The sequence below is a fragment of the Pseudoliparis swirei genome, chromosome 3, assembly GCF_029220125.1.
Source record: "Pseudoliparis swirei isolate HS2019 ecotype Mariana Trench chromosome 3, NWPU_hadal_v1, whole genome shotgun sequence".
Lineage (NCBI taxonomy): Eukaryota > Metazoa > Chordata > Actinopteri > Perciformes > Liparidae > Pseudoliparis > Pseudoliparis swirei.
Genome location: NC_079390.1, coordinates 8,175,411 through 8,201,114, shown reverse-complemented (window position 1 = coordinate 8,201,114; position 25,704 = coordinate 8,175,411). Strand labels below are relative to the sequence as shown.

The following is a 25,704-nucleotide window of genomic DNA, read 5'->3' as shown; positions in this document are numbered from 1 at the left end:
GAGGCTACGTAGAGGAAAAAGAATTGTGTGTTTTTTTGGAAGAGGGGCTGGTGAAATGTATCAGTGTATAAGGGACGGCAGGAGGGGTTGAAGGATAGTTTAGTGTGTGTGTGTGTGTGTGTGGAACCCTCAGATAGTTATGAAAACCATACGGCACAATTCTGCCCCCCCCCCATCTTGCCAATGGCTTTAAACACACACACACACACACACACACACTCAACCTTTAGTGTATGCTGCTCAGCATCCACAGGAATGGAAAGTGTTTGTCAGTTCTGAGAGTTGCAAAGATCGTCTCCCACTTCTCCTCTTTTTTCTCTTCCCCTTTCTGTTTTTCTGCCATATTCTTCTGTTCCCTGTCAGCATCTTGTTATTGTTGTGTTCCAATGTTTATGTCTCTTAATGTCATTCTTTTCTTGATATTAATGTCTCCCATTTTCCGATCCATTGTCTCCTTTTCTGCCACCACCCCTCATTCCCTCTTTCTACCGGGCGAACGCCAGCTGGAACCTTTAACAGGCCAATGGAAACAATCGTGTATGGAACAGGAATACCTGTTGGACTATGCACGTATGTGTGTGTGTGTGTGTGTGTGTGTGTGAGTGAGTGTGTGTGAGAGTGTGTGTGTGTGTGTATGTGTGAGTATGTGTGTGTGCATGTGAGAGGGTGAGTGAGTACATTCATTTTTATGCTGTTATACAATAACTTCGTATTGGCAAATATGACTCAGACTAAGGTTGTCCACTGTGTGTGTGAGTGTATGTGTGTGTGGGTCTATGTGTATGTGTGTGTGGGTCTATGTGTATTAGTATCTGTGTGTGTATGTGTGACTACCAGGGGCATATGGAGGAGAAGAAACAGGAAATGCCAGACGTGCATCAGCCTGACCTCTCAGTAGCTGGGGAGCAGGAGTGGAAACTGCGGGTACCTCCACTGTCACATGATCCGTCCGCCGTGAAGGGTACCCGTGGCGCAAAGTCAAAGCTGAGTTCTGATTTTCAAAAATTCAAATATGACTACGAACATCAGGTGAAGTCAACAGTTGATGGGAGCGACACAGATTAAATCTGTAAACCACACACAAACAAGCTGGATTGTTGAACAATCCAGCAACACAAGTGGAAGAGGGCAAACAATGGCCATGTGTGGAAAGTGTGACAACACAACACAAAGTGGGCAGCTTGATGTCGTCATCACACATCACTGATGATGAGATGGAAACGTCCTGCGACTTGAGTAGTTGATCCAGTTATTAGTTGCAGTGTTCTGCGGGTTCTGTGTTAGTCAGCAATCTCTTCCTCCGTGCTCACCAGATGTGTCGGCTGGCGGTGTTGTGTTGCTTCTGGCTGACAGAATATACAGTACACAACCCATTCAGACAATCCAGTGGTCTCTTCTAGTTATGTCAGTACTATCGGAGCGAGGGGGAAGCGAACATAAAACCTCAGGATCCTGGAGATCCCGAAGAGCCTTTTGGTCTTGTTCCCCTCCTCCTCCTCCTCCTCCTCCTCTGTCTGTTATCCTCTAATTTTCTTTTTCTTGGACTACTCCATCCTACTCTGTCTCCTCTCTTCCTTTCCTTGTTATTCTTTCAAACCCCCCCCCCCCCCCCCTAGTGCCTCCTTTCTTGTATCCTCTGCTCCCCTTCCGAATCTTCTCCCTGCTGCTCCACTCCCCCTCTTTTCTCTTAGTCTTATTATTTGGCCTCCCAAGTCAGCAATCTCTCCTTCAGACCTCCAGCTTTTGCCCCAAACCTCCACTCTTGGTGTGTTTGTTCTATCGTTCAGCTGGTTGACCCCTCCTCCTGCTGAGACACATTCCAGAAATGTAATTGATAGAGCAGACAAAACTTCTCCTTCCCATAATCCTGCACTCCCAATTCCCCTCTTTAACATGAATCTACTTACCTCCAAACTGCTTTATCTCCCAACTCGAAGAAGACCTCTTATGGAACATACAGATCTTCTGACTCTCTATTCCCCACCTCCATAGTTCACAGCCTTACTGTCTAGTTCCTTGACTCCTAAGCACTTTCCACATATTGTTCCTGACTCTGAAATCTTCTCAACTTGATGTGTAACTTCCAGCTCCAAAGCCTCCCCACTTCCCGTCAACCACTAATTCTATTTTGTTGTGCTGAATATCTGTTTTTGATTTGATCTTCTTTGGTGGCCATAAAGCTTTCGTCTCTGGATCACTAAAAGAACATGTGACATGTATTTAATAAGATTTAAGACTTGTTTATGCGAGAGGATAACTAGTTTGTGCCATGTGTCGTCCACTTACGTTGAAATGCAAACGTGTTTTCAAAAGGAGGCAGAGTGAGAAGACGGCCATGATGAAGGAACAACAGTTCACAATGTCAGGCAATACATTGCTAAATCTACAGTGTGTCAATCACAACTACCATTGCACATATGGAAAATACCTTCCCTTTCCTGCAATTTTTTTATATGTCGGTGGATGAAAACAGTCAAAGATTTCCATCCTTTTGTTTTCCTATAAAGAAGAACACTTTCTTGACTTTCAGCTAAAGAAAAAAGAGCCTGCCGCTGGTCCTGAGTTCACCGAGCTTCCGCACTGATGTCAAGGAAACTGCATTTCCTTATTACCGTGGAGTTCAGACACACCTTTCAGGCCCACTGAACCTTTTGCGCCATATCAAATACACCAGGACAGTTGTTCATTTTTCCCAGCCACCGGTGTCTTATGTCATGCATACACACAAACACACACACACACACACACACACACACACACACACACACACACACACACACACACACACTGAAGCAATTAGCTGTGGCCTTGTGGTTAAATAATAGAGTGGAGGCATTCCTGGTGATTTCTGTGGAGTGGAGGAAAAAGAGGATACTTCTATCCACTTCTTATACAAGCTCCATATGTGTTCATGTCTCATAGCAAACATCCTAGTGCTCTCCATCCACACCCAGAACGTCAACAACTATTCACCACAAATATCTGAACAGACTGGGGTCGCTGTCGGAATGGATGAATCCAGAAGGAATCATTCCCTTCCAGTTGATGTTGACAGTTGCTTGGACTAAGAGACACTTTTAGAGGTAGCTGTAAACTAGTTGGTCACTGTGCTCGCAGCGAAACCTCTAGATGCCAGATGACCTTTATTAACCTGTATTTAACCTTGGAATACTTTACTCATTAATGTCATCATTCATTCATGCTCAGTTTCACCCATGTTCACACCTCCATCTGCCAAGTACAAACAACATTTTTACAACTTTTATCATGATCCAGAGTTTTTGTGTCCTGTTTCCTGTCTTATTTTGAAGTCCCTGTCTCCGTGTCCTCTGTTTCCCTGCAATTCCTGTCCCTGTGATCGTCTTCCCTGTGCCTGATTGTTTCCTTCTGTGCGTTTCCCTGGTGTGTCTTGATTGTTTAATTCTTTGCACCTGCCCTCAGCCACTCCTCTGTCTCCTTGATTGTTTAATTACCTTCACCTGCCCTCAGCCACTCCTCTGCCTCCTTGATTGTTTAATTACCTTCACCTGTCCTCAGCCACTCATCTGTCTGCCTGATTGTCTCATGTCGTACACCTGTTTCCCCCTATTGTGCCAGTCTTTCTCTTGTCTCCTGTCAGTTTGTTGTCTGTAATTACTAATGTCTCTAGTAGTTTCTTTATGAGTGTCACTTATTCCTGTCTTGGTCGATTCCTCGAGTAAAGAGAGTTCTGTTTCTATTTAAACCTAGACTCTGCATCTGACAACCCGTGACACTATTCTTGCTTTGCATTCTTTAAACCGGCAAAATAAAATTGAGAATGGAAAAAAAATTAATATCATTGCTCCTGAAATTCTGGTTAGGAGTCATATGGGAATTTTAAAACAAACACAGTCGCGGATGGAAACTGCTGTGGCCAAGCTGTATCTGTCCCAACATTTCTCTTTTGCTTTGCAAAGTCTAAGCAAAAATCTCGGGTGATACTAATGCGAGCTCGTGCGGACTGCAGTTGGAGTTTGAGACACGTGAAGGATCACACGTGTATAAACAAACGTTAGACATAAAGAAACTCTGCGAAAGAATCTCCAGAAAACTGTTACAGTTCAAGAACTGCTGAGAGGCAGAATCAGAGATGGAGAGAGCACTGGGAGAGCATAATTCCTGACAGATTATTCTTTTTCCAGATGATAGACTCAGCTTTTCCATAGCCACATACCACCCCCCCACACGCACATGCACGCATGCATGCACACACACACATGCACACACACGCACACTCTGATATCTTACACTTTATAGTGTCTTTCATGGTACAGTCATATTTCTCCAGAGACGAAGCCATTTGTGTGTGTGTGTGTGTGTGTGTGTTAGTGGTAAATGGATTAACAGTGGGGAGAAAGGATGACGGCAACCCAAGAAAGAGCCAGGAGACAAAGGCTCGGAGACCCAACAGGCAGACGTCGGATGTGGAGAACCTTTGAGACACCCCACCACACGTCTGACTTCTCTCTGGATCCCTTCCTTCTATTGCTTTGAGACTTCTCCCGTTGAAACTACATGTGCACCCCACATCCACATCCCCCACGTAACCTGAACTCTATTTTCAGCTTGTGTCTCACAAAGAAAAAGCTATTTTGAAAGAAATGGCAAAGACACAGTGAAATGGCCTGACTCAGCATCAGCAAAAGAAGGTAAATCATTCCCCAAACCGTAATGATCAAATCTTGTGCAGACAAGCTCTGTGCGGGGAAGTCCAATAACAGCCTGTTCGTCTTTGCTCTATTATTTCTCAAAACGCATGGCTGCCAAATCGGAGGTTGTTATATTTAATCTCAGTGTAATTCTTTTAAGGGAAAGTAAATAGCTAATACAGTTGTTTTGGGGCGAAAACTACTGTCAAACTTGATCCTGAGCAGCAAAGTCCCCCAAATCCCCAAACTCTCAGCAGCCAGAAGCTGAAGACTTTGTTGTACTGGAAGGATCCCAAGTTATGACTGTGTGTGAAAGTGAAGCAGCGATCTGTTCTAAGGTAAAAACAACAACAACTGCTTATTAATCTAATCAACACTTTATATCTGACCCCTGGAGTCACCACTGGTTCCCTATATCAATTGGTCCTGGCCAAGATATAATAATTCCATAAAAATCAACGCATTGTGCTGTTTTTGCTGTGGTTTCTGCATGTATGTTATTTACTGAGTTGTAGACATTTTATCTTTTTCGGCCAGAACCGTGCATTCCGGTCTTTATCGTTGATGTAAACATACTTTTGCTTTTGCTGGTGTGTTCTATAAACATTTTTTTTTTCTAGGATTAACTCATCGGTCTGACTCATACATTTTAATTGTCTGACGCAAACTTTCACCTCTCAGTCCGAACGCTCTCCTCCTCAACTCGGCTACTCCACATTCTAAATTTCCTTGGGGACACACAAACGTTTCCCCCGTCCTCCCCCTCCATCTTTCCTTTTCTGCTCCCCTTTATTTTTCTCTTCTCTCCCATGATGTCTGCCTGTAACCGTTTTGTTCTCACAAGCCTGTCTTTCATAGCCTTATTTGTCCTAACAATGTGACTTTGATGTTCATCTCCACTTTTGGATCCTTGGGAGTGTTACTTGGCCTCTGTGTCTGTGTTCTATCTCACTGCCTCTCTTCATCAGTGTCTTTCTCTCCTGCTGTCTACTCCATTGCCTCCCCGCCTCATTCATTCACTTTCACAGTTCATCTGTTTTTCCCTGCCTCAGACCTTTTTCTCTCTCGGTGTTGTATTTCAATACAGTAGGAAATATTTCCAACCGTGCAGGAAGTGTCTGACTTGCTGGGATCGTTCTCTCCTTATGCACACATCCACCCACGCACATATACACACACATACTATATAGAAATACTTTTTTAATTTGAAAAACCAACATAACAATAAATCCATGGTCATAAAAAGGAGACGTTTTAAGAGCGGGAGCAGGCACGTGCACAGATAGAGCCTTAGTGGTGCTCAAGCACCAGCCCCTTTGCCCTGGATGAGTAAAGTGCCCTTTTTGCTGGAGACACATTTTTTTTATTCATCCGTATTTAAGAATAAACGTTACTCTCTCTCTGTCATCAAGTCCCCCCAAATGTGTTTTAATATCCGACGGGGCATTTATTTGAGTTCTTGTGAGAATTTCGCCTAGACCCGCTCCGAGACGCTCACGAGCCCCCTCCCTCCTCCTCCTCCACTTCCTCCTCCGCGCAGTGCTCCTCGCGCCACCGAACGGCTGCACCTCCTTCTCCTCTGACCCGCAGCACCAGACACACAGGTCATGACGGTGTTTGTCCCCTGACGTTGTTTTGTGATAAATCAACCACAACATTAGCGCTGCTGAAAACATGACGTCACAACTGGTCCGACGGTTCCTAAAAAAATGAACAAACAAAAACTCCGTGATTTCAAAGCCTCGTCCAGCTGTTTACTGACGTTAGTTATGTTTAGAGAATAGAGAGAGGGAGAGAGAGAGAGAGAGAGAGAGAGAGGGAGAGAGAGAATTCAAGAGAAAAGAGAGAGAGAGGGAGAGAGAGAGAGAGAGAGAGAGAGAAAGAGAGAGAGAGAGAGAGAGAGAAGAGAGAGAGAGAGAGAGAGAGAGAGAGAGAGATAATTCTTATTCCGTTCTATTTAACGGGCTAGTCTAGGATTTGCGTGGCCAGACTGAAAAAAAATCATACGGCCTCTCTTGTTCAGAGGGCCGGGCCAAATGTGGAGGCGGGCCGTATCTGGCCCGCGGGCCTTAGTTTGAGGACCACTGCTCTTGGCTGTTGATGTCTATCAATATCGCTCATTTTGAAAATGACGTAAGAGGGCAATACGGATCTGTATCAGACCAGCGAGGAGGGCAATACGTGGCTGGCATGACGCCCATTAGCCAATCAGAATGCTTGTACTGTTGTTGCTATATAATAATTCATCTTTATTCATAAAGAAAATGTAAGCTAGTGGTCTGATGCTGCCAGAGGAAACGCAGGTTGAGGACAGCATCATCAGTGTAATGCTGCTTATGCTTCAACTCTGTCAGAATTTTTTTTTGGCATTGGGTGCCCTTTTTTTTGGTTTGAGCACCTGCCCCCCAAAATGTCTTTGCACGTGCCTGCATATATATATATATATATATATATATATATATATATATATATATATATATTTGTATGTGTATATATATATATTTGTATGTATATATAGTTATATTACACATGTAATTGCAAACAATTCGGTCTAAAAGAAAAAGACAGCACTATAGTTCAACGTTAAAGTTTAATTAAAATATTAAGTTATGAATCTTAACCCTCAGTCAAACTGATGTAACGTTATCTGTGAATACATAATAAACTCTTTGTGCTCGTTAGATCCTCCAGACCAAATTATATCTCATGTTTAACCGCTCCGGAGACGTCAGAGCCAGCGGAGCATTTAAAAAAGTCCTGCCGAGATCAGGCTGCTGTCGGCGGCCACACAGCGCGCTGACCGCGGGGGGGCAGAGCCTCAAATCTACGGCGCAGATCTTTATTGGGCTGAATCATAACAAACCGACCACAGATTTGATTTTTAAACTACTAACTTCTCGCCTGAAAACATCCTAAAATTACATTCCGTGACTCAACAGTAGTATTTATAAAAAGTCATCAAGTCTCCTCTGATGCATCCTCCGGAAAGTGGGAGGATCAAGTCACATCCGGGCATTTTGACCGTGCTTTGCGAGAAGCGAACTTTGAATTGGAACATGGACTCGGGCTGAGACTGATGACGTTTCACAAGTCCACGAGGACACAAGTAGAGAAAAGTACGCACAAGTACGCATATTGAGAAACGACGACCTTCTGTCTCTACTTATTAGAGCAGCCTGATAATAAAGAGTTGCAGTTTTCTAAATCCTGACTGAAACTCCTCAAATGAACTAATATGATGTAGAAAGTCACACAACTGGTGTGAGACCACTTCCTCAAGGACCTTAGAGAGGAAGGGGGGTTAGAGGTCTGAAATGAGCCAACACCTCTGGATGTGTGTATTCTTTGTATTTGCCGGCAGCTAGCAGCCGGGTTATCTGGAGTGACAGCAGATTAACGCACAAAGACATTTTATTTCTCTTTTGTAGTTTTAGGTCCTAAAACCGTGTGGATGATGTGCCGGTTCAGGAGTGTTCGTCCGACTCTGCATCCTCGTGTAACAGCGGCAGGACGTCCCGGGGAACAGCGTAGTCGGCCATGTTGGGGAGCCCGGACACCACGCAGCAGCTCAGGGCACTGCGGAAAATGTCCATGTCAGTAGCCTCCGTCCACTCAGCGGTCAGCTCGTCGTAGCTCTCCACGTTGTAGCAGGTGGTGATGCCATTGTAGCCCCCGACAACAAAGAGACGATCGTCCAGCACTTCGATGCCAAAGTTGCTGCGGGGCGTCACCATGGGCGTCACTTCCTGCCAGCTGTTGTTCACGGGGTCGTACGCCTCGGCAGTGTTCAGACGGTTGTTGCCATCAAAGCCGCCAACCTTTGGGACAGCAAGTGACATATATGGTGAAAGAACAGAAACTCACGCTCAACTCCTTCTGATTCATCTGTTGACTGAACGTCACACGAGTTTCATGTGAACTTACTGCATACACGAGACCTGCATATGCAGCGGTGCCAGTTCCGCTGCGCGGGCTGCTCATGAGGGCGATCATCGTCCACTGGTCGGCCCCCGGGAGGTAGCACTCAGCCGTCTGCAGGCACTCCGTCCCATTGAAGCCTCCGCAGATGTAAAGCTGGGGAGAACAGGAGGGGTTCAGTAAAGAATCACTTCTTCTGGCTTCAACTCCTTATAAATTATTCCGAGATCTTTCTACTCTAGCAGGATGATTCCCATCGTCCAACTATTGGTGTTGGTCTCTAATATCTAATATGTTGCATCATCTTACTAAAGTTTCTTGAAATCATGATTACAAACCTGAGACAAGCTATAAACAAACTGTCTAAAAAAGAAAGCGGATTCTTGTTTATGTCAGTGCCATCCAGATCATAAGTGTTGACATGTTTTCTTTCTACTTGACCATCCACATACAAATTAACCACAGTGTGCAATAGTGACACACACACACTAACTCACACATGCACCTCTTTTCACTTCCATGCACACAACATCACAGATTCTCTAGAGAGCCGATAGGTCTCTGAAGACCTTCAGTCTGACACACTTCCCTCTGGCCAATTACTCAATGCACCTCAAGACAACTGCATCAGGTCCCATGGAAACAAGGTAACCAACAGGTACACATTTACTCTGTTGCCCTTAAATAACTCCCAGACACTTTCCCCCACCACCTTGTTGTGCAGCGTCGTGCTGCTGGCGTCGCTCCGGCGCTCGTGCATCGGCGCGATGAGACTCCACTGGTTGGCCTCGGGCCTGTAGCGCTCGGCGGTGCAGAGCCGCGAGTTCCCGTCGAAGCCTCCCATGGCGTAGATGAATCCGTCCAGCGCGGTGACGCTCACGTAGCAGCGGCGGTGGCACATGGAGGCGGCCTCGTGCCAGACGCGCGGCCTCAGGTCGAACCTGCGGACGCTGTTGAAATGCTCCGCCGGGTCGAAGCCGCAGATGCAGTAGAGGCTCCCGTTGAGGACGGCGGTGCCGTGGTAGGCGCGGGACGCCGCAATTGTCTGTCATGTTCATCCAGTGGTCGGCGCGAAGTCGACGCCTCGATGCCGTTGGTTGGATTGCCGCCGCTCCAGCCTCCGATGGCCAACAGGACGGCGTTCGGGAGGCGAGGGCGGGAGAGAGGGTTGCTGAGCTGAGCGACAGAAGGCCTGCTGGTCCGGATGTGACCGATGGCCTCGAGGACACCCTGGGCCATTGACAGGCACTCCGTGCTGGTGCTCACCAGCTCATTGGACAGAACCTTGAGCCGCATGTAGTTCAAACTCGTCAAGGCCAGTCGCACCTACGCAGAGAGAAAGGGACAGGAGTGTTGAATTGAATCTGGTCAACACCATCAGCCAAATGCTGAAGGTGCAAGTCCAAACGAAGTGACCGAAGGTTATCATACCTTTGAAAAGAGCACCGCCACGTGTGCTTTCCGTGTTTCGGGCGCGTGGTCGATCCAGCGAAGGACGGCCTCGAAGGCGACGCTCTCGTTCCTCACGTTGAGGTCGTCTCTTTCGAGGAGGTCGATGAGTCGCTGCAGGGACAGCTGCAGGAACTCTTCGTGGCCGGCCACCTCCTCGAAGTGCTCCACCGCGTAGCGGTAGGCCCTGCGCTGCAGTTCGGGGCAGAAGACGATGTCGGTGAACTCAAAGATGCCGACGCAGTTGTCCGCGCTGAGCCGCTCCCCGAGGAAGTCGCAGCAAGTCTGCACGACGGCCATCACGTTGAGCTGGTCGGCCGCCAGCAGCAGCTCCTGCACGTTTCCTTCAGTCACTGAAACGGAGCCGGTGTACGCAAACTCAATGATGAGCCGCATGGCGTCGGGAGACACTCCCGGTATGACGAAGACCTTCTTGTCTGCTGGGCACCAGCGTCCGAAGAGAGCACTGAGGGTGAAACATAGAAGCAAAGAGTTGGAAACAGACTTCAGATCTTTGAATTTTTTATTTTATTTTATTTTAACCCTTGTGTTGCCTTAGGGTCATTTTGACCCGAATCAATATTACATCCTCCCCCGCCTTTGGGTCATTTTGACCCGATTCAATGTTTCACCCTCCTGTTACCTTTATATTTACTAACATATTTTACCCTTTGGGTTCAATTTGACGCCAGCAATTAAAACCTCCAGAAAATTATTAGAATTAATATTGTTTTCCAAGTTTAAGTGTGAGGCACTTTATGTTTGTTTGTTGACTACCGAAAGAACACCGACATTAAACATTGAATGGGGTCAAATTAATCCTAAGGCGGGGGGAGGGTGTAATATTGATTTGGGGCAAAATGACCCTAAGGCAACACAAGGGTTAAATGTATTTAACCAGGAAATGCCTCATTGAGATTAAAAATCTCCTTTACAAGAGTGTCCTGGCCAAGACAGCAGCAGCAGCACGTCACACAAAGTTCCATACAATACAACATAAAACAGTGACAGACAATATAAAAAAAAACGAAAAACAAAATCACAGGGTCACTAAGACTCAAGTCAACACAACCCAGCGTACACAGGAGCACATACCTCCGTCATATAAAACATCTACAGCTAGATGAATTTCCCTCCAATAAAATCGACACACGACCCCGTTTAGTATTAAAGGGGAATTATACAACACGTTCACCACCGGACATCAGAGTGTAACTCGCAGTAAGAATGTCTCAAATATTTCATGTTACATTTTGTATTTAATTTTGTTTTGTGATCTCAATTCATCTCCGTGTTGTGCAGCTTCTCCGTTGTGCGTTGAGTCGAGCATCTCAAGTTGCATTTAAGTAATCTGGTCACTTTTCTGAACACACAAAATCCTCAATGCTACTGTGTTGATCTGCAAATCTAGTTGCTATGGAACTGAGTGAGCACTGTAGCATTCAAATAATAATAATACAACAATAATCATAAATAACTGCACTCTGCAATCAATGTAGCATACAACACTTCATGGAAGTTAATAATTATTGTTAATTAGACGTTCACAAGCTTCAGATACAACTCACATGAAGTATTCGCTGCATTTACACAGGATGACCCTGTGGACGTCAAACGCCACGTTCTCCACGTTGATGACCGCGTCGCAAAACTGTCCCTCCAGACGGAGGTCGTTGAACACGGAGCGCCTGGGCGAAGATTTGACCTGGTCGCTCATCTCGAGTTCCTGGAGTACGAGAGTTTCTTGAAAGTCGACTGGTCTCTTGGGTCCCGAGAGGTGTTTTGAGTCCATGGAGATAATGTGAAGGAGCAAGAATTCTAGAATGGATTCATATCTCAACGACCAACTGACGTCGTCCAATTCAACCGGTAGACTGGAGAACACTTTACTCATTTAAATATTGAAGCCACAGGGGCGACGGGAGAACATGTTGGGACGCGTTGAATACAATTGCAAAACATCACACACAACACAGGATCCTGTCGACCACGCCAACACGCCACGGTCCAAAGCGGTAGGCCTCCCATCCACACCTGTTCTCATCAGAGAAATTACCTGAAGGCCTTTTAATGTTACCGCGTCATCCTGTGTTCAAATGTAGGAACTTCATGTCCCAGTTCACCGGTGTTTCCCTCAAAGATAGCAGAAAACAACAGAACTACCTTTAGGCTCCAACACACCGCCCCGAATGTTAATGTCAGGAGGGCAAAACAATTCAATACATACAGGTAGACCCTAGTGGTGCTCAAGCTCCTCCCTTTTCCCTGGATGAGGACAGTGCCCTTTCTGCTGGAGACACATTGTTTCTTCATTCATAAGTATTTAAGAATAAAAGTTACTCTCTGTCATCAATTCCGCCAAATGTGTTTTGATATCTGACGGGAATTTATTTGAGTTCTTGTGAGAATATCGCCGACATGCTCCTTGGCGCTCACAAGCCCAAAACCCAAGGATAGGAAGTTGCGATATGTCCGCTTCTTATAGAAGACGTTTGCTCACTGCTCTGCCCGGCGTGATAGACTTAGTTTGCACATGTGCAGATCGCACCAGTCCTTCCAGAAAGGTCTTGAGGACTCTTCCTAGTAACCAGGAACTTTGTGACGCTGGAGCACTTACAACAAGTCCAATGTCTCCATGAACGAGACTTTCTTTCCATCCTCCACCTTTACCGCTCCTTTAGCAAAGGCAAGTATTCTTTTAGCCAGAGCTTCCAGAAGAGGTTGGAGATGTCCTGAACTTGTTTCCATCTTCTTTTGATATTGAGACCTCTCAAACAGTCCAGTGTTTTTACTGTTAACCCTGGTGGCAGTAGCGGCGGGTAGTTTCTCCCACACAGCGATGCTCACCAACACACTCCAACAGCATCAGGCGGGATGGCTGATAATCGGAGGTAAGCATATCAGTCATTTGGTTTTTAAATTGAATGTATTATTGGATTATTTTTTACTAAACACACTAAACACTCACACGAAAACAGTCCTGTGGTCCACAAGCTCTACAATTTAAAGTCAAAATAATGTTTCAATTGTAAAATGTTTATTTAACTCTAAATAAGTAGGAAATCACAAAATAAGAAGTTAAAATACACTATGTTCTATCAGTTCCCAGGAGTGTATATATATATATGTATATATATATATATATATGTATGCATATATATATATATATATACATATACAGTATATATATATGCAAATATATACATGTATATGTATGCATTTATTATTATATACATATATATATGCAGGCACGTGCACAGATAGAGCCCTTTGCCCTGGATGAGAAAAGTGCCCTTTTTGCTGGAGACACTTTTTTTTCATTCATCAGTATTTAAGAATAAAAGTTACTCTCTCTGTCATAAACTCCCCCCAAATGTGATTTGATATCCGACGGGGCATTTATTTGAGTTCTTGTGAGAATTTCGCCCCGACATGCTCCGCGGCGCTCACGAGCCCCCCTGCCCCCGCCGCGCTCCTCCCTCCTCCTCCTCCTCCTCCTCCACTTAAGGTCTCGATCACATCAGACGCGCCACTCAAAAACGCGTAGCCCGCAAAACCATTGATTTCCTATCATGGTACGGCGCGACTTTCAGACGCGCCTTTTAAACGCCACGCGGCGCTGTTTTTTTGCGTTTTTCAGGGGCGGTTAAAAGTTAAAATATTCTGAACTTTAAGCGCTCATCAATGTCACACTCGGCCAGGTTTTTGACAAGGCGTTTTTGGTGCGGCTGCGTTTTTTAGAGTCGCGTCTGGTGTGATCGAGCCCTAAGGGCTCGCGCAGGTTTCCTCGCGCCACCAAACTGGTGCACCTCCTTCTCCTCTGACCCGCAGCACCAGACAAACAGGTCATGACGCTGTTTGTCCCCTGACGTTGTTTTGTGATAAATCAACCACAACATTAGCGCTGCTGAAAACATGACGTCACAACTGGTCCGACGTTTCCTAAAAATAATCAAACAAAACAGAAATCCATGATTTCAAAGCCTCGCAGCTGTTTACTGATATTTAGAGAATGTTTAGAGAGAAGAGAAGAGAGCTAGAGATGAGAGAGGAGAGATGCTATTCAAGAGAGGGAGAGATTGTTTTAGAGAATCTTTGAGAGGAGAGAGTCTTAAAGATCAAGAGAAAGAAAGAGAGAAGAGAGAGAATAGAGAGAGAGAGAGAGAAAGAGAGAGAGAGAGAGAATTTCTTTTCTCGTTCTATTTAACGGGCTAGTCTAGGATTTGCGGGCCAGACTGAAAATCATAAGGCCTCTCTTGTTCAGAGGGCCGGGCCAAATGTGGAGGCGTGATTCGCGCTGGGCCTTAGTTTGAGGACCACTGCTCTTGGCTGTTGATGTTTATCAATATCGCTCATTTTGAAATGACGAAGAGGGCAATACGGATCCGTATCAGACCAGCGAGGAGGGCAATACGTGGCTGGCATGACGCCCATTAGCCAATCAGAATGCTTGTACTGTTGTTGCTATATAATAATTCATGTATATAATCAAATGTAAGCTAGTGGTCTGATGCTGCCCAGAGGAAACGCAGGTTGAGGACAGCATCATCAGTGTATTGCTGCTTATGCTTCAACTGTCAGAATTTTTTTTTGGCATTGGGTGCCCTTTTTTTGGGTTTGAGCACCTGCCCCCCAAAATGTCTGTGCACGTGCCTGCATATATATCTATATATATATATATATATATATATATATATATATATATATATTTGTATGTATATATATATATATTTGTATGTATATATAGTTATATTACACATGTAATTGCAAACAATTCGGTCTAAAAGAAATTGACAGCACTATAGTTCAACGTTAAAGTTTAATTAAAATATTAAGTTATGAATCTTAACCCTCAGTCAAACTGATGTAACGTTATCTGTGAATAAATAATAAACTATTTGTGCTCGTTAGATCCTCCAGACCAAATTATATCTCATGTTTAACCGCTCCGGAGACGTCAGAGCCAGCGGAGCATTTAAAAAAGTCCTGCCGAGATCAGGCTGCTGTCGGCGGCCACACAGCGCTGACCGCGGGCTGCAGAGCCTCAAATCTACGGCGCAGATCTTTATTGGGCTGAATCATAACAAACCGACCACAGATTTGATTTAAACTACTAACTTCTCGCCTGAAAACATCCTAAAATTACATTCCGTGACTCAACAGTAGTATTTATAAAAAGTCATCAAGTCTCCTCTGATGCATCCTCCGGAAAGTGGGAGGATCAAGTCACATCCGGGCATTTTGACCGTGCTTTGCGAGAAGCGAACTTTGAATTGGAACATGGACTCGGGCTGAGACTGATGACGTTTCACAAGTCCACGAGGACACAAGTAGAGAAAAGTACGCACAAGTATGCAGATTGAGAAACGACGACCTTCTGTCTCTACTTATTAGAGCAGCCTGATAATAAAGAGTTGCAGTTTTCTAAATCCTGACTGAAACTCCTCAAATGAACTAATATGATGTAGAAAGTCACACAACTGGTGTGAGACCACTTCCTCAAGGACCTTAGAGAGGAAGGGGGGTTAGAGGTCTGAAATGAGCCAACACCTCTGGATGTGTGTATTCTTTGTATTTGCCGGCAGCTAGCAGCCGGGTTATCTGGAGTGACAGCAGATTAACGCACAAAGACATTTTATTTCTCTTTGTAGTTTTAGGTCCTAAAACCGTGTGGATGATGTGCCGTTCAGGAGTGTTCGTCCGACTCTGCATCCTCGTGTAACAGCGGCAGGACGTCCCGGGAACAGCGAGTCGGCCATGTTGGGGAGCCCGACACCACGCAGCAGCTCAGGGCACTGCGGAAAATGTCCATGTCACAAGCCTCCGTCCACTCAGCGGTCAGCTCGTCGTAGCTCTCCACGTTGTAGCAGGTGGTGATGCCGTTGTAGCCCCCGACAACAAAGAGACGATCGTCCAGCACTTCGATGCCAAAGTTGCTGCGGGGCGTCACCATGGGCGTCACTTCCTGCCATCTGTTGTTCACGGGGTCGTACGCCTCGGCAGTGTTCAGACGGTTGTTGCCATCAAAGCCGCCAACCTTTGGGGCAGCAAGTGACATATATGGTGAAAGAACAGAAACTCACACTCAACTCCTTCTGATTCATCTGTTGACTGAACGTCACACGAGTTTCATGTGAACTTACATACACGAGACCTGCATATGCAGCGGTGCCAGGTGCTGGCCGGGCTGCTCATGAGGGCGATCATCGTCCACTGGTCGGCCCCCGGGAGGTAGCACTCAGCCGTCTGCAGGCACTCCGTCCCATTGAAGCCTCCGCAGATGTAAAGCTGGGGAGAACAGGAGGGGTTCAGTAAAGAATCACTTCTTCTGGCTTCAACTCCTTATAAATTATTCCGAGATCTTTCTACTCTAGCAGGATGATTCCCATCGTTCAACTATTGGTGTTGGTCTCTAATATCTAATACGTTGCATCATCTTACTAAAGTTTCTTGAAATCATGATTACAAACCTGAGACAAGCTATAAACAAACTGTCTAAAAAAGAAAGGGGATTCTTGTTTATGTCAGTGCCATCCAGATCATAAGTGTTGACATGTTTTCTTTATACTTGACCATCCACATACAAATTAACCACAGTGTGCAATAGTGACACACAAACTAACTCACACATGCACCTCTTTTCACTTCCATGCACACAACTTCACAGATTCTCTAGAGAGCCCATCGGTCTCTGAAGACCTTCAGTCTGACACACTTCCCTCTGGCCAATTACTCAATGCACCTCAAGACAACTGCATCAGGTCCCATGGAAACAAGGTAACCAACAGGTACACATTTACTCTGTTGCCCTTAAATAACTCCCAGACACTTTCCCCCACCACCTTGTTGTGCAGCGTCGTGCTGCTGGCGCCGCCCGCGCCGTGCATCGGCGCGATGAGACTCCACTGGTTGGCCTCGGGCCCAGCGCCGGCGGTGCAGAGCCGCGGTTCCCGCCGAAGCCTCCCATGGCGTAGATGAATCCGTCCAGCGGTGACGCTCACGTAGCAGCGGGCGGTGGCACATGGAGGCGGCTCGTGCCAGACGCGTCCTCAGGTCGAACCTGCGACGCTGTTGAAATGCTCCGCCCGGTCGAAGCCGCCGATGCAGTAGAGGCTCATGAGGACGGGCGGTGCGGTAGGCGCGACGCCGCAATTGTCTGTCATGTTCATCCAGTGGTCGGCGCGAAGTCGTGACGCCCGATGCCGTTGGTTGATTGCCGCTCCAGCCTCCGGCGGCCAACAGGACGGCGCTCGGGAGGCGAGGGCGGAGAGGGTTGCTGAGCTGAGCGACAGAAGGCCTGCTGGTCCGGATGTGACCGATGGCCTCGAGGACACCCTGGGCCATTGACAGGCACTCAGTGCTGGTGCTCACCAGCTCATTGGACAGAACCTTGAGCCGCATGTAGTTCAAACTCGTCAAGGCCAGTCGCACCTACGCAGAGAGAAAGGGACAGGAGTGTTGAATTGAATCTGGTCAACACCATCAGCCAAATGCTGAAGGTGCAAGTCCAAACGAAGTGACCGAAGGTTATCGTACCTTTGAAAAGAGCACCGCCACGTGTGCTTTCCGTGTTTCGGGCGTGTGGTCGATCCAGCGAAGGACGGCCTCGGCGACGCCTCGCTCCTCACGTTGAGGTCGCTCTTTCGAGGAGGTCGATGAGTCGCTGCAGGGACAGCTGCAGGAACTCTTCGTGGCCGCCACCTCCTCGAAGTGCTCCACAGAAGCGGTAGGCCCCGCGCTGCAGTTCGGGCAGAAGACGATGTCGGTGAACTCAAAGATGCCGACGCAGTTGTCCGCGCTGAGCCGCTCCCGAGGAAGTCGCAGCAAGTCTGCACGACGCCATCACGTTGAGCTGGTCGGCCGCCAGCAGCAGCTCCTGCACGCTTCCTTCAGTCACTGAAACGGAGCCGTGTACGCAAACTCAATGATGAGCCGCATGGCGCCGGGAGACACTCGGTATGACGAAGACCTTCTTGTCTGCTGGGCACCAGCGTCCAAGAGAGCACTGAGGGTGAAACATAGAAGCAAAGAGTTGGAAACAGACTTCAGATCTTTGAATTTTTATTTTATTTTATTTTAACCCTTGTGTTGCCTTAGGTCATTTTGACCCGAATCAATATTACATCCTCCCCGCCTTTGGGTCATTTTGACCCGATTCAATGTTTCACCCTCCTGTTACCTTTATATTTACTAACATATTTTACCCTTTGGGTTCAATTTGACGCCAGCAATTAAAACCTCCAGAAAATTATTAGAATTAATATTGTTTTCCAAGTTTAAGTGTGAGGCACTTTATGTTTGTTTGTTGACTACCGAAAGAACACCGACATTAAACATTGAATGGGGTCAAATTAATCCTAAGGCGGGGGGAGGGTGTAATATTGATTTGGGGCAAATGACCCTAAGGCAACACAAGGGTTAAATGTATTTAACCAGGAAATGCCTCATTGAGATTAAAAATCTCCTTTACAAGAGTGTCCTGGCCAAGACAGCAGCAGCAGCACGTCACACAAAGTTCCATACAATACAACATAAAACAGTGACAGACAATATAAAAAAACGAAAAACAAAATCACAGGGTCACTAAGACTCAAGTCAACACAACCCAGCGTACAGGAGCACATACCTCCGTCATATAAAACATCTACAGCTAGATGAATTTCCTCCAATAAAATCGACACACGACGCTTAGTATTAAAGGGAATTATACAACACGCTCACCACCGGACATCAGAGTGTAACTCGCAGTAAGAATGTCTCAAATATTTCATGTTACATTTTGTATTTAATTTTGTTTTGTGATCTCAATTCATCTCCGTGTTGTGCAGCTTCTCCGTTGTGCGTTGAGTCGAGCATCTCAAGTTGCATTTAAGTAATCTGGTCACTTTTCTGAACACACAAAATCCTCAATGCTACTGTGTTGATCTGCAAATCTAGTTGCTATGGAACTGAGTGAGCACTGTAGCATTCAAATAATAATAATACAACAATAATCATAAATAACTGCACTCTGCAATCAATGTAGCATACAACACTTCATGGAAGTTAATAATTATTGTTAATTAGACGTTCACAAGCTTCAGATACAACTCACATGAAGTATTCGCTGCATTTACACAGGATGACCCTGTGGACGTCAAACGCCACGTTCTCCACGTTGATGACCGCGTCAAGAAACTGTCCCTCCAGACGGAGGTCGTTGAACACGGAGCGCCTGGGCGAAGATTTGACCTGGTCGCTCATCTCGAGTTCCTGGAGTACGAGAGTTTCTTGAAAGTCGACTGGTCTCTTGGGTCCCGAGAGGTGTTTTGAGTCCATGGAGATAATGTGAAGGAGCAAGAATTCTAGAATGGATTCATATCTCAACGACCAACTGACGTCGTCCAATTCAACCGGTAGACTGGAGAACACTTTACTCATTTAAATATTGAAGCCACAGGGGGCGCACGGGAGAACATGTTGGGACGCGTTGAATACAATTGCAAAACATCACACACAACACAGGATCCTGTCGACCACGTCAACACGGCCACGGTCCAAAGCGGTAGGCCTCCCATCCACACCTGTTCTCATCAGAGAAATTACCTGAAGGCCTTTTTAATGTTACCGCGTCATCCTGTGTTCAAATGTAGGAACTTCATGTCCCAGTTCACCCGGTGTTTCCCTCAAAGATAGCAGAAAACAACAGAACTACCTTTAGGCTCCAACCGGCCCCCGAATGTTAATGTCAGGAGGGCAAAACAATTCAATACATACAGGTAGACCCTAGTGGTGCTCAAGCTCCTCCCCTTTTCCCCTGGATGAGGACAGTGCCCTTTCTGCTGGAGACACATTGTTTCTTCATTCATAAGTATTTAAGAATAAAAGTTACTCTCTCTGTCATCAATTCCCGCCAAATGTGTTTTGATATCTGACGGGGAATTTATTTGAGTTCTTGTGAGAATATCGCCGACATGCTCACAAGCCCAAAACCCAAGGATAGGAAGTTGCGTATGTGTCCGCTTCTTATAGAAGACGTTTGCTCACTGCTCTGCCCGGCGTGATAGACTTAGTTTGCACATGTGCAGATCTTCCTAGTAACCAGGAACTTTGTGACGCTGGAGCACTTACAACAAGTCCAATGTCTCCATGAAAGACTTTCTTTCCATCCTCCACCTTTCCTTTAGCAAAGGCAAGTATTCTTTAGCCAGAGCTTCCAGAAGAGGTTGGATGTCCTGAACTTGTTTCCATCTTCTTTTGATATTGAGACCTCTCAAACAGTCCAGTGTTTTACTGTTAACCCTGGTGGCAGTAGCGGCGGTAGTTTCTCCCACACAGCGGGCGTCACCAACACACTCCAACAGCATCAGGCGGGATGGCTGATAATCGGAGGTAAGCATATCAGTCATTTGGTTTTAAATTGAATGTATTATTGGATTATTTTTTACTAAACACACTAAACACTCACACGAAAACAGTCCTGTGGTCCACAAGCTCTACAATTTAAAGTCAAAATAATGTTTCAATTGTAAAATGTTTATTTAACTCTAAATAAGTAGGAAATCACAAAAATAAGAAGTTAAAATACACTATGTTCTATCAGTTCCCAGGAGTGTATATATATATATATATATATATATATATATATATGTGTATATATGTATGCATATATATATACATATACAGTATATATGTATGCAAATATATACATGTATATGTATGCATTTATTATTATATACATATATATATATGCAGGCACGTGCACAGATAGAGCCCTTTTGCCCTGGATGAGAAAAGTGCCCTTTTTGCTGGAGACACTTTTTTTTCATTCATCCATATTTAAGAATAAAAGTTACTCTCTCTGTCATAAACTCCCCCCAAATGTGATTTGATATCCGACGGGGCATTTATTTGAGCTCTTCTGAGAATTTCGCCCCGACATGCTCCGCGGCGCTCACGAGCCCCCCTGCCCCCGCCGACGTTTCCTAAAAAAATAAACAAACAAAAACTCAGAAATCCATGATTTCAAAGCCTTGCAGCTGTTTACTGATGTCATGTTTGAGTGAGAGAGAGAGAATCTTTTTTGTGTTGTATAAATGCTGTTTAGACATATTTGAAAGTATGTTTATAAATGTCACGAGAATTCACAGCCAGAAAATAGGAGCTAAACTATGCTAGCTCTCGGTGTCATGCCATCCTTGTGCATCATTGTTTTATGTGTTATCTCTTTGTTTTGTCTGTTCCAGTCTTACAACGATCAATCTTACAGAAAACGAACAACACAGCTCAGCTAAAATAGTTTTAATTTACAGTAAAGTAACAACACAAGTGATCCAAACTATAGTTTCTCCTCTTCATCACTTTCAATAACACATTTTCGCTGCTTCTGAATTTCTTCTTGGCTGTTGATGACAATCAATATCGCTCATTTTGAAAATGAGGTCAGAGGGCAATACGGATCTGTATCAGACCGGCGAGGAGGGCAATACGTGGCTGGCATGACGACCCATTATCCAATCAGAACGCTTGTACTGTTGCTATACAATAATTCATCTTTATTCATAAAGAAAATGTAAGTTAGCGGTCTAATCCTGCCCAGAGGAAACGCAGGTCGAGGACAGCATCATTGGTGTTATGCTTCAACTTTGTCAGAATTTTTTTTTGGCAATGGGTGCCCTTTTTTTTAGGTTTGAGCACCTGCCCCCCAAAATGTCTGTGCACGTGCCTGAGCGGGAGTATATTTAATTTAATGTAACCTAGCATGCAGACGCTGCAGGGGCAGCCAGGCTGCAGACAGGAATGGCCCCAAAGAAGACGGGCTCTGTCAGCGTGAAGAGGAGCGCCAGAAACACCAGCAGCCCCGTCAGGTACCAGAGAAGAAGAGCAGATCGCCGAGGGTGTCGCAGGGCGGAGCGGATGTCGGGCAGCCCTCGACTGTTACAGAACGAATGGCACAAAACTGGACCCACAACATGACCTTGGGAAATAGATTACAGATTCACTGTCATGAGGTGTGCACTGTGCGTGAGCAAGTGGTTAACGCGCTGTTCATCTCTCACCGGTTCTCATGAATAGAAATGAAGTGAAGGCACCGAACACAGTCGTGTACAAGAACTGGATCCCTACAACAAACGTGTCGTATGTAAAGTTAATTCATTCATGTACGAATCGGTGTTTTACAATATGATGCATTACTCGTCTATCAAATCACCCACAATTACACCAATAATGTGACAGAAAACTGACTTAATTTGGATTAATTCTCTTTGAGAAGAGTTTCATTATCCCACCCACCTGACACCACGAGGAGGACATTCAAACTGTCCTGGTGGAGTCGCCGTTGCTCCATGATAGGGTGTAAATGGGCTAGAATGATGAGTAGAGTAGATATTAATTGAGGCATTTATGTACACATTCAATACATAATAAAGCCCTTGCTAACATGTGATATGACTTGTCGACAGCCTGAACGTCTGGTTGCCATACCAACACCGAAGCACAGCGGGGCCATGAAGATGGCAGCCGTGGGTCCTGTGCAGGGAACCAGCACGGGCAGCATGGCCCCTCTGAACACCAGCTCCTCCGTCACTGGTGCCACCACCTGGTTCCTGAGCCACACTGCATCTCCCACACACATCATCCACGACATCTGTGAAAATAAAGTTTTTGAATTATACATCAAATACGTGCAGGCACACATGTAAAACTCCCCAACCGGGACGTAACATATAACTCATCGGGCGCAGACTGCACTTCCCCGGTGAAGCCTGCGGGGTTGTCCATCGCAGAATGAACCAGGGGGCCGAGATAAAATACCTGATGTTTAAAACAAAATCAGTTTATTTCATCCAGTGGAAGTATATAAAAAGGTTAAAGAAGAGGATATGGAAACTACAAGGCACATTTCTTTAGACATGCGGTTTAAACAAAACTGCACTGCCAAGCAAAGAAAGGCTCTCCAGCGTGTGATAAGAAGTGCACAGCTCATCTCAGGAGCAGCCTTCCCCTCCCTTCAGGACGTTACTCCACCAGGGTCATCAGGAGAGCACACAGCACCATCAGGGAAGGACCCCCCCCCCCCCAGCACAGACTCTTCTGGCTCCTGAGACTGACAAACAGTTTCCACGTTGTATTGTATTGGGAATGGAGATTTAATCTCTAAAACGTCAAAACTGCTTTAGTGCATCATCGATAAAACTTTCGAAGAGGCAAACAGGATCCACAAGGTAAGAGATTTTTGTATTGACTGAAGCAATTTTTCAAAAAGTGAATGTTTTTTATTGGTAAATCTGGCTATGGTCTTTGACTTCTCAATAGCCAAGGCCTGTGCTACCTTTATGAAATCAACTGTGACAGGCAGGTGCTCAAGTTGCATCTCGTTGAATTCTTCGACATCTAAAACAAAAAATATTAGAAAGAGAAAGACAGACACATTTCTTCTGTCGAGGTTTAATCTGGGTTGTGAGCCTCGGACATGCCGTAGTTAGTAGTAGTGGCAGCACGGCGGCAGGAAGCAGACCTCCCACACAGACGCATCGATCTGGAGGAGCAGAATGTGGCTTTAGAAACATAATTTGTTCCCCTCAAGTGATTATGAAGTTAAGCCAGTGTGACCCTGGGCTTAACCTCACAAAATACCTTATGTAGTTAATATGCCCCCAGGTCAGTGACACGCAGGGCTCAGTAACCGCCTGTAAAGGTTATCTGTGAAAGACCTGAATCCCTAGCAGCTTGACTGTTACTGACCTTTGACCTCCTGCCTGGCGTACGCTCTCCTGTGCTTGTGCTGTATTGTTTTGGTATAAATCGAACACAGACAATAAGCGCAGACACATTCAGTTGTCACTTTATTAGGGACACCTAGATAAGACTAATGTAGTCTAATGCTGCGGTCTCGCAACAAATGCTTCCTTCATAAAGGCCATAACTGTTTTAAAGAGGTATTGATTAACTGTTTCATTTTGGAGGATGTAGTTTGAATTGAGTGCATATCACCTGCTGCGCTCTGTAATGTTCGCTGGACAAAGGGGTCAGAGCTTGAAATGTTGCTCTGCTAAATTGACTTTATTTAAATAATCAACACAAGGTGCATATGTTTTGTGTAGTTTTTATTTATAGATCAGTGGTCAGATACATATTCTTCACTCATGTAAAAGTAGCAATTTATAGCGGATTATAGTACTTCGTAGAATGAAATGGAAATATTCAAGTATAAAGGCCTCGAATTTGCGGCAAACAGCCGGATCAGATTATTAGTGTTTAATTTGGAGGAGTTTAATTCTTAGTGGTTTATTTGGACACTGTTTATCGCAGTGAACCAGTACAGACTGGAGAATAGAAGAGAAGGGAAATGCAGAGACTGGTGTGTTTGGTTGTTCTCACCTTGACCTCCGCCCAGTGCATCCATGCCTTCACCACTGCAGGGGACAGCGCAGAGACCAGCAACACACTGGCAACGCGACGCTTCATCAAACTGGGATGGTCCCTACACACACACATAGACACATACACACATTTTTGAAATTTCCCCCGCTGTGGGACAAATAAAGCAAGATCATATCATATCATAGAAACAGTTTAACATTCCAGTCTGACAGCACCGTCACAGGTCTGCTGGCGAGTTGTGTACCTGTGTAAGCTGCTTCTCCAGACGTACAAACTGCCAACGAGCAGAAGGCAGCTTAGCACACACACCCAACACCTCGTACGGGGGTGCTCCACCTGCACTGCAGGGCCCTGTTCTGGTCCCAGCATGACCGAACTGAAGGTTTTCTATGAGAGCTCCTGGAGGTTCCTACTGAGCTACAGCTAACGCATCGCTTCTGTCATTTGAGATGAGCAAATCCCGATAGGCCTAAAGTGGAGATCTGTGCTGCAGTCAAGCTGATTAGTTCTAATACTCTGGGAGGGGACTTACACAGGTGTGCATGTACACACGCACGCACAACGCACACGCACAACGCACGCACACACACACACACACACACAATGTAATGATTAAATCAACAGATATATGCTATAGTAAACTGAGAGGACACAAGACTTCCTCTCAACTACTATCTAATATCATAGCTTACATGAGCCGAACAATGTTTACACTGGGTACGTTTAACCTGAGCTGCGGTTCACTTTTTTGCTGTTCGTTTTACATTACATTACATGTTATTTGGCTGACGCTTTTATCCAAAGCGACTTACAATACTGTTACATTCATTCACCGTAGACACAGCTACATGGAGCAACTCAGGGTTAAGTGTCTTGCTCAAGGACACATCGACTAGGGCGGGGATTGAACCTCCAACCCTCTGATTGAAAGATGGACCTGCTACCCACTCACCCATAGTCGCCTCGTTTAAAAATTTGCGATAATAACAGAAACTTTTCCAGTGCAATAAGATGAGAAAAGATACATTTGAGGTCACCAAGGAGTTGGTAACAATTGTAGGCTAATATTAGGCACACTACTTTTCAGTCCTGATACGATACTTGGCCTTTTAGTATCGGCCGATCCGACACCAGTATTAAATTATTAAGCTGTGTGTATCAGTGACTCCGATCATCCTTTATTTATCTTAACAAGAAGAAAGCTGCTTTCAGGTCTGGAGACAGGGATGAGCTGAGGAGAGTCCAGCGCAACCTAAAGGTGAAGCTCAGGGAGGGCAAGGACTCCTACAGGAGGAAGCTGGAG

General features: G+C 45.5%; 1 pseudogene; it reads right to left on the bottom strand.

The window, feature by feature from the left end:
• Window positions 1-7,258: 7,258 nt before the first annotated feature.
• On the bottom strand, window positions 7,259-24,880 carry LOC130210623 (kelch-like protein 10; annotated as a pseudogene).
• Window positions 24,881-25,704: the final 824 nt, after the last annotated feature.